The sequence below is a fragment of the Muscardinus avellanarius genome (assembly GCF_963383645.1).
Source record: "Muscardinus avellanarius genome assembly, chromosome: 11".
NCBI classification, from domain to species: Eukaryota; Metazoa; Chordata; class Mammalia; order Rodentia; family Gliridae; genus Muscardinus; species Muscardinus avellanarius.
The window spans coordinates 69,457,761-69,472,352 of record NC_137797.1 but is presented as its reverse complement, the minus strand read 5'-3'; the positions used below and the strand labels follow the sequence as shown (position 1 = coordinate 69,472,352).

General features: G+C 41.1%; 1 pseudogene across 1 annotated transcript; it reads right to left on the bottom strand.

The window, feature by feature from the left end:
* Nucleotides 1–1,165: 1,165 nt before the first annotated feature.
* LOC308269522 (adenylate kinase isoenzyme 6-like) lies at nt 1,166–6,553 on the bottom strand (annotated as a pseudogene). Its single transcript has 4 exons — nt 6,381–6,553; nt 2,993–3,000; nt 1,714–1,911; nt 1,166–1,513 (listed from the first exon to the last, which is right to left on the bottom strand). The product of its transcript is annotated as an adenylate kinase isoenzyme 6-like (transcript).
* Nucleotides 6,554–14,592: the final 8,039 nt, after the last annotated feature.

Sequence of the window (14,592 nt, the reverse complement as noted above, 5' to 3'; positions counted from 1 at the left end):
GGTGGTGCACGCTTGTAATCCCAGCATTCAGGAGGCTGAGACCGGAGGATTGCGGTTCGCGGACAGCCTCAGCTACTTAGTGAGGCCGTCCACAACTTAGTGAGACCCTGTTTCAAAATAAAGAATAAAAAATAGGGCAGGGGGTGTAGCTCAGAGCTCGAATGCCCCTGGGTTCCATCCCCAGACCCGCAAAAAAACCAAAAAGAATAACCTATGTATATCATGTTCCTTTATTCTTAAATACTGTGTTCATTTCCTAAGTAGGGATATGCTAGTATATTCTGCTTTACAACGATCAGATTAAGGAACCTGATCATTGACTTTTATGGTTACAAAATGGTTACTTAAATTTTTTTCTTTCCTCCATATTTATTAATCAGTATTTATTTCTTTTGTTTACCTGATTTTTTAACTATAGAACTATAGATTCATGGATTCTTGTTTTATTGAATGAATTCTACAACTCTCTCTCTCTCTCTCTCTCTCTCTCCTCTCCTCTCCTCTCCTCTCCTCTCCTCTCCTCTTCTCTTCTCTTCTCTTCTCTTCTCTCTCTCTCTCTCTCTCTCTCTCCCTCTCTCTCTCTCTCTCTCTCTCTCTCTGGGGGAGTGTTGTCCTGGGGATTGAACCCAGGGACATTCTTTTTAGTTTGTTTCTTTTATCTTTACCTTTTATTTTAAGAGATAATTTGTACTTCCTTCTATAATAAATTGAAGAGATATTCACTAATTTGATCAATTTAGCAACGAAAGCACTAAATGACAGTTTTATCTTATTTTTTGGTACTGAAGATTGAACCCAGGGGCATTCTACCTCTGAGCTATGCCTCTAGCCTTATTTTATTTTTATTTTGAAACAGGGTCTTGCTAGGTTGAGTCAAGCCTCACTGTGACTTGCTGAGGCAGGCCTCAAACCTGCAATCCTCCTGTCTCAGCCTCCCAGGTACGGGGATTACAAGTGCGCTTCATCACATCCAGCTCAATTTTATCTTTAATATCATATTCACTCTATAGTTGAGATTGTTTAGCTTTCTCATGGAGAGAAAGAAACCTACACATTATCCACCTGCTAGGCCTGCAGCATCATTTTAATATAAAATTTTTACTGACACGAGTAACTTGAGTGAAGTGGGCAGAGATGGCCTCAAGAGGGATTGTAAAGTGGCCAGTTAAGAGTTATGATCTTTGACCCACTGGTCAATCCATTTCATGATCTGGTGTATATCAGCCTCTGGTTCTTCTTGTTTATTGCTGGGCAGCTGATGCACAATTTCTCCTTTGTAGGACGCTGTGGTTTCTTCATAAAGAAATTGAAAAATCTCACACTGAATATTATCTTGTAGTTTCTTCTCACTATAACCCCTGTTTCAAGTCTTTTGTGCAATACAGCATTATCTATTCTCAATACAAAAACTATTTGAAACCAGTGTTCAGGGAAGAAATCACACCATGGTAATCAATAATAACTCCGCCTTCTCTCATTTGTTTTTCTAATTCATCAGCTACTCTGTCTTCATCTAAAATGGGACAATCATATTCTTTTTTTTTTTTTTTTTTTTTTGGTGGTGCTGGGGTTCCTGGAAACTTTCCTACCTCCAGGCTACACTCCCAGACCTATTTTTATATTTTTATTTGGAAACAGGGTCTCTTAAGCCAGTGCGGCTGGCTTCAAACCTGCGTGATCCTCCTGTCTCCGCCTCCCAAGCGCGGGGATTACAAGCGTGCGCCACCATGCCCGGCAAAGGACAATCATATTCTTCATGATAGCCATCATAAAACTGACCTTCCTGAGCTCATTCATCCACATTAATGTATTTCAGTCCTGATCTTGATGCAAGTTCTTTGCCTAGTGTGGTTTTTCCAACTCCTAGTGTCCCTGGCCCACTGTGTACCAATCTCTGGTATACCTGGCCCACTGTGTACCAATCCCTGATATACCTGGCCCACTGTGTACCAACCCTTGGTGTATCTGGCTCCTGTCGCCTGCGGGCACCTGCGCCTCTGAACCCAGGGACATTCTACCTCTGAGCCACACTTCCAACCTTATTTTTTTTGTTTTGTTTTGTTTTTGTGGTACTAGGGATTGAACCCAAAGGCATTCTACCTCCAAGCTATATTCAGTCTTATTTTATTATTTTGAAACAAGGTCTTGCTAAGTTGTTGAGGGTCTTGCTAAGTTGCTGAGGCTGGCCTTGGACCTGGAATCCTCCTGCCTCAGTCTCCCAAGTACTGGGATTAGAGGCATGTGCCACCACACACAGCTTTAATTTTATTTTGAAACAGGGTCTTGCTAGGTTACCTCACACTGGTCTCAAACCTGATAGCCTTCAGTCCCAGCCTCCCAAGTACTAGAATTATAGTCATGACCCACTATGCCAGGCTCTCCTTAATTATTTTGATATTTAAATTTCCTCTGGAGCCAAGTACAATGGCATATACCTATAGTCCTAGTTACTTGGAAGGATGAGGTAGAAGATCACTTGAGCCCAAGAGTTCAAGACTAGTATGGGCAACACTGTGAGACCCCCATCTAAAATGCATATATATATATTTTTTTCCATTGCCCAGATTTTGCCAATAAAGCTCATCACTGTGTCCTTTTATGTACTCTTATCATATATATTATATTCATGATATCTATTTATCTATCTACATATCTATCTATCTGTGTATTGGGGATTGAATCCAGGGGCACTCTACCTTTGAGATACACCCCCAATCCTTTTTATTTTGAAATAAGGTCTTGTTAAGTTGCCCAGACTCTTGCTAAGTTGTGAGGCTGGTCTCAATGATCCTCCTGTCTCAGCCTCCCCAGTTCTGGGATTACAGGTATGTACTACTACTCATCATATTTTTAAATCACTTCCTCACTCTCTGGCATAACAAACCTCTGATTCACAAGAGAAAATATACTCTTGGCCAATAAGCACATAAAAATATGTCAATATCATGAATTATCATATTTAAATCACAATCATATACCACTATACACTCACCAGAATGACTAAAATTAAAAGAATGACAATGTTAAAACATCGACAAAGACAAGTATAATTGTTCGGTGCTGGTGTCCCCAAAGGCTCATGTGTTGAAGACACAGTCCCTAGTGCACAGAGCTCAGAGCTGGGGCTCTCAAGAGGTGATCGTCATGAGGACTTTGATCTCATCAGTAGGTCAAGCATTTATGGCCTCATTCCTTGTATCATTGGAGGGAGGAGAATGGTAAGAGATGGGGCCTTGCTGGATGAAGTAGGTCACCGAGGACTTGCGTTGAAGGGCATATCCTATCCCCCGACCCTTCCTCTCTTTGTCTCTCCTTCTTGACTGCCAAGAGGTGAGAAACTTCGCTCTATCACATCCTCCCTACCATGAGGTTCTGCCTCCCTGAAGGCCAGAAGCAGTGCAGCCACCAACCACTGGCCTTGAAGCCTCTGAACTGTCAGCCAGCTTTTCTTTCTAAGTTGTTTTTCTCAGGCATTTTTTCACAGGGGTAAAAATCTGACTTACATGGTGTGGAGGACAAAAAATGCTCATGCATGTTGGGCGTGATGGTACACACCTGTAATCCCAGTACTTGGGAAGCCGAGACAGGAGGGTCACAGGTTTGAAGTTAGCCTCTGCAACTTAGTGAGGTCCTCAGCAACCTAGTGAGACCATGTTTTTAAAAAAAATTTTTTTAAAGGTTGGGGGTATAGTTTAGAAATAGAGTACCCCTGAGTTTAATCTCCAGCACTATACACACATGCAGGATGCTCATACATTGACGTTTGAACAACTGTAAAAAAAATTAACAATTTTTATACTTACAAATTTTGACTCTTTTTGTTTGTGTGTGGTACCAGGGTTTGAACCCAGGGACATTCTACCTCTAAGCTACTTCCCCAGCACTTTTTTATTTTTTGGTTTTGAAACAGGGTCTCACTAGGTTGATGACAGTTTCACTATGTTGCTGAGGTTGTCCTCGAACTTGCAATCCTCCTGTCTCAGCCTCCCAAGTACTGGAATTATAGGCATGTGCCACCATGCCTGATGTAATTTAGAATTTTAATCTCACATATTAAGCTACACATGAATATTCATAACCATTTTATTTGTACTAGTAAAAGATTGGAAACAACTCAAGTGACCATTATTAATAGGTGATTGGATCAATGTACTGTGGTATGTCCATCCATGACTACTACTCTGCATTAGATAGAAATGAATCATTGAAGCCAGGATTGTTGGTACACGCTTGTAATCCCAGCACTTGGGAGGCTGAGACAGGAGGATCACACAGGTTCAAAGCCAGCCTCAGCTACTGAGTGAGGCTCTCAGCAACTTAGTGAGACCCTGTTTCCAAATCAAGTGTAAAATAGGTCTGGGAGTATAGCCCAGAGGTAGAAAGCCTCTGGGTTCCACCCTCAGTAACAAAAAATAAATAAATAAAAAGAAATGAATCATTGATACACACTACAAGGATATCTCAAAACAACACACAGAACCGAAGAAGCCAGATGCATAAGAGTATCTACTGTATGTTCTGTGTGCTTGAAACTCAATGTGATGGATCCGCTCTGTGGTAGGAGAAGCAGGCAAGTGGTTGCTTGGAGCTTTTGGTAGGTACGCGGCTTGCCAGGGAAGAAGCATCATTAGAAAACCTTTTGGGATAATGAAAATGTTTTGTATTTTGATTTGGGGGGCAGTGATTACAAGGGTGCATACATTCCTTAAAACCCCCTAAATTGTGTAATTAAATGGGTTCACTTTGTTGTATGTAAGCTACATTTTGATAAAGTTAATGGAAACCCTATATAACGGTAGCTCAGAGAAGTGTCACTTCCTTCTCCTTCCCTTCCTCCAGTGTCATGCTGAAGCCAACTTGCCCTTCCTTACAAAAGCCAATTCTTGTAATAAAAAAAAAAGTGCATTTTTTGCCAGAAGCTTGAAATTGACCAGAGAAGAAGTATTTACACTAAAGAAATGCAAATATTACAAACCTGTTTTTTTGTTTGTTTTTGTTTTTGTTTTAGAGAGCTAATTTCCCAGTCTAGCCTTGCCTTTACTTCCCACCCACCACGTATAGGTAACCCATTTCAAGCAACCCTTGCTCTTTAATACTTTGTAGTCCAGGACATAAAAAGTATCTCCATTCTTTTTTTTTTTTTTTTTTTTTTTTTTTTTTTTTGCGGTACTGGGGATAGAACCCAGGGGCATTCTACCTCCGAGCTACACCCCGGCCCTGTTTTTTTTTTTTTTAATTCTGTATTTTGAAATAGGGTCTCACTGAATCTCAAAGGGCCTCACTAAGTATCAATAACTTGTTTTCTGCATTTCCTTCTGCTAAGAGCAAAGGGTGAATGGCTGTCTACTCCCAGCCTGATGGGCATCAAGGATGCGGAGACCCACAGCTCTTTGGCTGTCTAACTCTGCGTCTGCACATTTCCTTTCTTCTGTCCATTTGCCACCTCTTCTTTTACAAAACCTTCCCTTGAGTCCTCTGAAGATGGAGACTTGAAACAAGAATGTTTCTTCAATCTTCCTTTAAAGCTGGCTTTGAATAAAACCTATTTTCCTGCCAAATTGACTCTGAGTATTTGTGGAGCAGAGAAGCAGAAGAGCTTTGCCTCTTGCCCTGCCCACAGCAACAGTTCTACCCAGCAACAGTTTCTTTCTCATGCATCAAAGCATTTGGCAAGCTGGGCATGGTGGCACACGCTTGTAATCCCAGTACTTGGGAGGCTGAGACAGGATTGTAGGTTCTAAGCCAGCCTCAGCAATTTAGTGAGGCTCTCAGCAAATTAACAGGACCTTGTTTCCAAATAAGTAATAAAATAGGCCTGGGAGTATAGCCTAGAGGTAGGAGGCTCCTGAGTTCCACCCCAATAACACACACACGCACACACACACACACACACACACACGCATTTGGCATCCTCTATTAAAATTGGACATTTTCATACCTCTGGTTCACTAATGCCACTTAACAGACATGCATTCATATATGCATGAACTGACAAATTCAAGAATGGTTGCAGCAGCACTATTAAAAATAGCCCTATGAGCTGAGCATGGTGGTGCATGCTTGTAATCTCAGTACTTAGGAAGCTGAGACAGAGGATCGGAGGTTCAAAGTTAGCCTCAGCTATTTAGTGAGGCCCTCTGCAACTTAGTGAGACACTGTTCCAAAATAAAGACTAAAGCAAATGTCAAATACCACTGGCTATAAAAATGCACTTTAATTTTACAATCATTAAGAGAGAAAAAAATCTGCTGCCAGCTAAAGATGAACTAATACCTCTACAGTGGCCCTGGTTGGTGCATGAATCGGTCAGATCCGTTCCTCTGATTTGATTTATTCTATGGGATTTGGCAGTTTTTCCTGTCTTCAACTGCCTTGTTTACTTGGCTTCTGACAGATGTTGCTTCTGAATATATTTCAGGAATAAAATGGAGCCCAGCTCCACGTGAGTCTCTTCTGTTCTAGGTCCTGTGATGTTCTTGGTTGGGCTTTTACAAGAGAGTTTGGAATTTTGGCGATTTCTCCCAAGTGAAATGTTTGCTTTCTTACTATCCATTTCCCCTGCTCCTCTGTTTCCCTGTCTCTCTGTGACCACAGTAATCTTTTGATGAACAATCTTTTTAAAGATATTTGGAACATCAATCAAACTTCTTGAAGGTGGTGCCAATGTAACAACTCCGGCCAAGCTCGCACTTGTGGAGGCGGAAACACAGCTGCTGCCTGACCAGCCAGGGCTGGAAGAGGCTCCTTGGTTGCAGAGACGTTGAAATGTGAAAAAATATGCATCTTAGAATCGATGAATCAGTGTGTTGAATAAAAAGTGAAGTCGGAAAATTACTATTTACAGCGTAAGAGGAAGTCTTACATACTTGCATAATTTGGGCTGAAAATAAGCAGTGATGTATTTCAAGACCTAGATGAAAATCAGGGAATAGGTCAAATGAAAATAACAGCGCTTGCCTAAAATAAATATACTATGCTTGTTGGTTGGTTTTCGTTGAGCTGATACAGAGAAGCGAGGCCAGTTTCCCTTCCCACTTGGAGGTAAGGCAGTACCATGACTTAGAGTTGTGAAGTGCTGGGAAATGTTGAGCTTACCAAGACAGCCAGGTTATTATTTTTATTGTAAACTATTTCTAGAGAGCTAGTTTAATATATGTGTTTTTAGGGGGGTTCTGAGGATGGAACCCAGAGGCATTTGACCTCCGAGCTACACCCCCTGCCCAATTTTTTATTCTTTATTTTGAAACAGGGTCTTACTGAGTTGCAGAGGACCTCACTAAGTAGCTGAGGCTGTCCGCGAACCATGAACCTCTGGTCTCAGCCTCCCGAATGCTGGGATTACAAGCATGTGCCATCACGCCTGGCTAATATATGTTTTTAAAATATTATTTTATTGGTACATTTCAACCATACATCATCTTGAGGTTTTGTGTGATAGAGATATACATGCACATAGCAGTTGGTACATTTCTCTTTAGATCCCATCCTGTTCCCTTCCCCTCTCCATTCATAATATTAAAATTAGTGCTGATAGCTTTAATATATATGTATATATATTAATATATATTAATGTGGTATGGAGGATTGACCTAGGGTCTCACGCATGCGAGGCAAGTGCTCTACCACTGAGCTATTCCCCAGGTTTAATATATGTTTATTACAAATCTTTTGTGTGTGTGTGTTTGTGTGTGTGTGTGTGCCAAGAATTGAACCCAAGGGCATTCTGTCTCTGAGCTACACCCTTGGACCTACTTTATTTTTTTATTTTGACAAGGTCTTGCTAAGTTTCTGAAGCTGTCCTGAAACCTGTAATCCTCTGTCTCAGCCTCCCAAGTACTGGGATTACAGATACATGCCACCATGTTCAGTTTTATTACAAATCTTACTCATATAAAACATGTGAGCCGGACTTCCGGGAAGATGGCGACCAAGAAAAGCGGGGCTTAAGAGCCCCGCTAACAACAAATCTCCATTACCACAAAAGCAGCGCCTTTCATAGCCAGAAAACACCATCACCAGTGAAACAAAAAATCACCAGGCTCCAGAGAGAAAGCGGACTGAGAACAGAGCCACAGAGGAGATACACCGGCCTCACGCCCAAGGACGTGGCAGACGCGGCAGCAGCGCCATACTGCCGGTGGCAGCGGCAAATTCACGGGACGGCTACAGCAAGCCGAGGTGAGCCACTGCAGAACAGCCAGGCGGGATTTCTCCGCGCAGAGAGCATCTAAAGCTCCCAGTGGCCGAGCTCAGCACACGCTGCAGGGATTCAGAGTAGAAATCAAAATCAAGAAGAAAAACGTCAGCCCCACAGCCGAGGGCGTAGCAGCGGCGCCATATTGCTACCGGCGGCGGCAGCAGCGAATTCAGCGAGGCCAGTACAGCTACATCTGCGTACTCAAGAACAGTGAGTCAAACTGCAGGCCACAGAGGAGATATCCCAGTACTGTACTCCCTGGGACTTGATCCAGTGGGGGAGGGGCAGTGGCAGAGATATCACACCATAGGAGAACGTGCAACCTGGCACCCCCCACAGTCTAAAGCAGCCTCTATCGACTCTCTGGGTCGGAGACTCTGTGATACAACCCAGTAAAGGAGTAGTGGGGTCTGAGATACTACTGACTCGAGATCCAGAGCACCTTAAGGGAAGTCATAGTGACCCAAGGGAAGAACCCAGAGAAGGCACAAACATCCGAAATCATGGGAAAGAGGAATAATACTGGAGCAATTAATGCCCACAACCCCACAACATCAGAACCCGATAAAACAGAAAATCAGAGATTTCTAGAAGATCAAATCAGGAAAATAACTGTAGAAATAATAGAGGTACTTCGAAAAGAACTCAGAGAGAGCCAAAAAGAGATAAAGGATGCAATTAATGAAGTAAAGGCCTCAATTCAAAGCACAAACAACCGATTAGAACACATGGAGAACAGAATCTCGCTCTTAGAAGATGATCATTCCAAAAATGAACGCATAGTTTCTAATCTAGAAAAAAATATCCGACAGCAGGAATCTGACATTGAAGAAATATGGGCCTATTTTAAGAGAGCTAACCTAAGAATAATTGGAATAGAGGAGGGAAAAGAAAGTGAAACCAAAGGGATCAACAATCTCTTCAAGGAAGTAATAGCAGAAAATTTTCCAAACATAGAGCAAGAGGTTGATACAAAGGTCCAGGAAACGTATAGAACTCCCTTTAGACAGGATCGGAGAAGAGGATCCCCACGCCACATAATTGTCAAAATGACCAATGTGGAAGCCAAGCAGAGAATCTTAAAGGCAACAAAAACAAAGGGCCAAGTGACATTCAGAGGCAAACCAATTACAATCACTCCAGACTTCCCAAACCAAGTCATGAGAGCCAGAAGGGCTTGGAGTAACATATTCCAAACTCTGAAAGAAAACAACTTCCAGCCAAAAATTTCCTACCTAGCAAAACTTTCTATCAAATTAGATGGAGAAATAAGAAGCTTCCATGACAAACAGAAACTGAAGGAATTTATGTCTTCAAAACCAGCACTAGAGAAAATACTCAAAGAGATTAACTACAAAGAAGAAATAGGTAACACACTCCAGAACTAGAGAAACAAGATTTTCCACCCAACAGACAACTAAGATTGGTTATCTGTGGAGATTCATTATTTATGTTAGTCTTTTACCTATCTCTAAATGGTATTGTTTGCCTTTATTGTTGTTAATTTTTAGGATTTCTAGTTGGAATATTAATATACCTTCAGATATAGCAATTGGAAATATTTTATCCCACTCTATTAGTAACTGTTAACTCTGTTTACATTGTCTTTGGATATACAATTTTTTTTTTTTTTAGGGAGTTTGTATACTCCTCTGTTGCCTGTGCCATTGAAATCATAACCAAGAAATCACTGCCAATTTCAATGTTGTGAGGTTTAATGACCCAGATTTTCTCCTAAAAGTTTATAGTCTTAAGATTTATATTTAGGTCTATTATCTATTTTAAGTTAATATTTGTATATGGGATTAGGTAAGGGTCCAATTTTATTCTTTTCCATGTAATTATTATTTTTTAACAATATTTAGTTAAAAGATTAATATTTCCACCACCAAATGTTCGTGGAAACCTTGTCAAAAATAACTTGACAATATAGGGAAAAATTTAGCTCTAGGCTTTTATTTAACTCCAATGGTTTATATATCTGCCTTTAGAATATTACTACACTGTTTCAATTATTGTAGCTTTATATGGTTTGAAATCAGAAAATATGTATCTTCTAGCTTTGTTCTTTTTCAAGATCGTTTTGGGTACCTAGAGTCCATATTCCATATTAGGATAGATTTTTTTCTGAAAAATAAATATATAAATATATGATAGTTTCACCTAAAAAATAGAAAAATATATTCTCTGGTAAGAAAGAAAGCAAAAAGAAATATTGAAATGTTATTTTTAAGTCATCAAAAGCTTGGTATCAGACAAATGAAACTGTTATGTGAGATTATCATTTTTAATTTTAGATAAATTGCCATAATACTAGATGTCAACTACTAAGCCAAGCATGGGAGGGAGGGATAGGGAGAGAATGGGGTGGGGATTGGGTGGGGGCTGACTGGGAAAAGTGTGCATGTATGTCTACAAAAGTATGTATCCTACTATGATGTATGAATACAGTGCACCAATAAAAAAAAAAAAAAAAACATGTGAGCCGGGCGTGGTGGCGCACACTTGTAATCCCAGCACTTGGGAGGCTGAGACAGGAGGATCGCACAGGTTCGAAGCCAGCCTCAGCTACTGAGTGAGGCTCTCAGCAACTTAGTGAGACCCTGTTTCCATATAAAATATAAAATAGGGCTGGGAGTATAGCCTGGAGGTAGAAAGCCTCTGGGTTCCGCCCCCAGTACCACACACACACACAAAATGTGTAGCAACAAATAGTATTAAATATATGTAATATTCTTAGGTAAATGGCAGTATAGGCAATTGATTCTCACAAAATGGTTGTGTTGATTTTTCTTGAACTCTGTATCCATAGCCAACTGTGATTTCAACTGATAAATTAGTACAGCTCTGGCATGGATGTTGGTTGATATTTTGCTTATATTATTGAATCGAATGGATAGTAAAGTAGCAAAGACATGTTGGAATTTCACTTGCTGTTAATTACATAAGTGGCTTTACTGAATGGCTAACAGTTTTCTAATATGGGAAGAATATTTCCTCATTGTTTTGTGTTATGAAAATGTTAGAACTATTTACATAATACACTTTTAAGTTTAATTTATTTTATTAACATTTTGCCACCTCCTCTTCCTCCTCCTCTTCCTTTTCCTCCTCTTCCTCCTTCTCTTCTTCCTTCTTCCTTCTTTTTTTGAATTAAGGATTATACTCAGGAGCATTCTGCTTTTTTTTTTTTTTTTTGGTGGTACTGGGGTTCCTGGAAACCCTTCTACCTCCAGGCTACACTCTCAGACCGACTTTATATTTTTATTTGGAAATAGGGTCTCTGAAGCCAGCGAGGCTGGCTTCTAACCTGCCCGACCCTCCTGTCTCCGCCTCCCAAGAGCGGGGATTACGCCCGGCCTCCCCAGACCTTTTTATTTTTATTTTTAAACAAGGTCTTGCTAAGTTGCTGAGGCTGGCCTCAAGCCTGCCATCTTCTTATCTCAGCCTCCCAAGTAGTGGGATTATAAACATTTACTACTATGCCCAGCTTCCCACCAGCTTCTTAAGTCTAGATAATAAACAAAATGATAATCAAGTCTTGATTTGCAGCAAGTGCCAACTGCTGTGTTGAAAATATTCCCATTTTGGCCAATTTCAGACTATCAATGTGATCTTACCAAATGTGGAGTGGGAAGAGATGAGCAGTAGTGGCACATATTATATTTTCATCATAGACAGCTGCAAGGGAGGTAAATAACCTTAAGACCATAGGCAAGAGTAGAAGGCAATAATAATAACTAGGAAGTGATGCTTTTTGAATATATGTTATCTTGTTTTATTTATTCATTTTTATGTGTTTGTGGTGCAGGGGATCAAAGCCAGGAACTTGTGTATGTCAGGCAAGATTTTATCACTGAGCCCTATCTTGTTTAATTTGTTGATATAATTTGTTGAGCTGTAATTTTATATCATTTAATTTGTTGATATAATTGGTTGAACTGCAAATTGATATCATTTAATTTTTAGTAATGGCTGCTGAATGAATGCTCACAAGATTCCTGAGATTTTAACTATCGGATCCTGTAAACCTTTTGAGTCAGCTCCAGCACACCTCTGCTTCAGAGTCAGACGGCGTCAGGCCGATATTTAACATTACCAGTTCCTGGTTTTCCAGCTATGGACAGTACACTTAGCATCTTTAAGCCTGATTGCTTCTGTGACAGGGCGAATATCACCTATGTCCTAAAGTGTAAAGATGAGATAGGACAAAGTGTGCAAAGTGCCAAAACCAACACAACTTAGAGCACAATATTGTTTCTGGGTTTTCTCCTGCCTGATCTCTCCTGATCACTGCTTGTTCAAGAGTCCTCCTGAGCAAAGATGTTGCTATGCCAGCCCTCTGACTTGTGGTATTAGGAACAGAGTGCAGCTTGCTTTCGAAGTCCGTATCTCACCAGTCCCAGTTTTGCATTAGTGCCAGGGGGTTGTCTATACCTTGACTGCTAGTCGGCCAACATCTCCCGCATTGTCCTTGTGGGTCCCGTGTCTTGGCCTTTGCTCAGGACATTCGGTCCTGCTGAGATGTTTGGACATGGGTGCCGCTCTCCCCCTTCCTCACCATGGCATTCCCCCAGGAGGCCCCCTCGCCAGCCCCCTCTCGTAGTACTATTGACTGGTATTGTTTACCAGGGATGGGTGGCAGGATCGGTGCTGGGTGCATCACACGATTTATCCCAATTACTCACTCCCATTTGAGGATGAAGACCAGAGGCCCTGCCAGAGTCATAATACCTACTAAATGGCAGAGCTGGGATTTCAACTCAGATTCCCAAGTCCAGATTTTAAGCTTGTAGACATCATGTCCTGCCTGAATAATTGCCTTTTAAATAAGTTACTTTGGCGCCAAGATGTAGCTCAGTGGCAAAGCGCCTGCTTTACAGGTGCGGTGCTCTGGGTTCAATCCCCAGTTCCAAAAGGACCAAAAAAAAAAAAAACCTATTTATTTATTTATTTATTTATTTATTTATTTGTTTTGGTGGTACTGGGGATGGAACCCAGGGGCCTTCTACTGCTGGGCTACACTCCTAGACCTATTTTATATTTTATTTGGAAACAGGGTCTTTTAAGCCAGCTGAAGCTGGCCTTGAACCTGCGCGATCCTCCTGTCTGTCTCAGCCTCTCACGTGCGGGGATTAGAAACGTGTGCCACCACACCCGGCTTGAAGTAACTTATTTAAAGGGGTTCTTTTGCCAGGTGTGGTGGCACACGCTTGTAATCCCCGCACATGAGAGGCTGAGACAGGAGGATCGCGCAGGTTCAAGGCCAGCCTCAGCTACTATGGTGAGGCCCTTTGTAACTCAGTGAGACCCCTGTTTCAAAATAAAGAATATCAATACGATCCACATAAAAATAAAGTAAAATAATAATAAAGAAAGAAAGAATAAAAAGTAGGGCTGCGGGTTTAGCTCGAAGATGGAATACCCCTGGGTTCCATCCCCAGTACCGAAAGAAAAAGAATAAAAAGCCGGGCTGTGGGTTTAGCTTGGAGGTAGAATTCCCATGGGTTCCATCTCCAGTACCACAATAAATAAATAAATAAATAAATAAATAAATAAATAAATAAATAACTTCAGTTTAATGTTAATATGTTGTGCTTAGGACTTTTCTCACGTTTTCTTTTTTTGTTTTTGTTTTTGTTTTACCTCCAGGCTATACTCCCAGACCTATTTTATATACATATATTTTTTTATTTGGAAACAGGTCTCTTTCTAACTGGTGCAATCCTCCTGTCTCCGCCTCCCAAGCGCGGGGATTACAAGCGTGCGCCACCACGCCCAGCTCCTTTTCTCATGTTTTATCTATATGTTTTATCACTGTACCATCTCCTTGAGGACATCTATAAAATGCCTTCCCCATATATCAGATGTGTAGTAAGCACTGAGGACACAGACTAGTTCTTGGATAAATATATCACAAAACACCCATATAGTGGAATATTATGCAAGTAAAACAAAGATCGAGGGGACCTTAGATCGGGCATAGTGATGCACACTTGTAATCCCTGTTCTTGGGAGGCTAAGACAGGAGGACCACAGGTTCAAACCAACCTCAGCAACTTAGCAAGATCTTGTTTCCAAATAAAAAATAAAAGAGGGCTGGGGGTAGCTTGAAGGTAGAATGTCCTTGGATTCAATTCCCAGTAATGCACAGGCGCATACGTATGCACGCACGCACACACGCACACACAGCACGCACATGCACACACTAAGGGGACCTTTTATGTATGGAAGGTTTCTGAGATATTTTGTGTGTGTGTGTGTGTGCGTGATACTGTGGGTGGAACCCAGATCTTTTCTACCTCCGGGCTATACTCCCAGAACTATTTTATACTTTATTTGGAAACAGGGTCTCACTAAGTTGCTGAGGGCCTCACTAAGTAGCTGAGACCAGC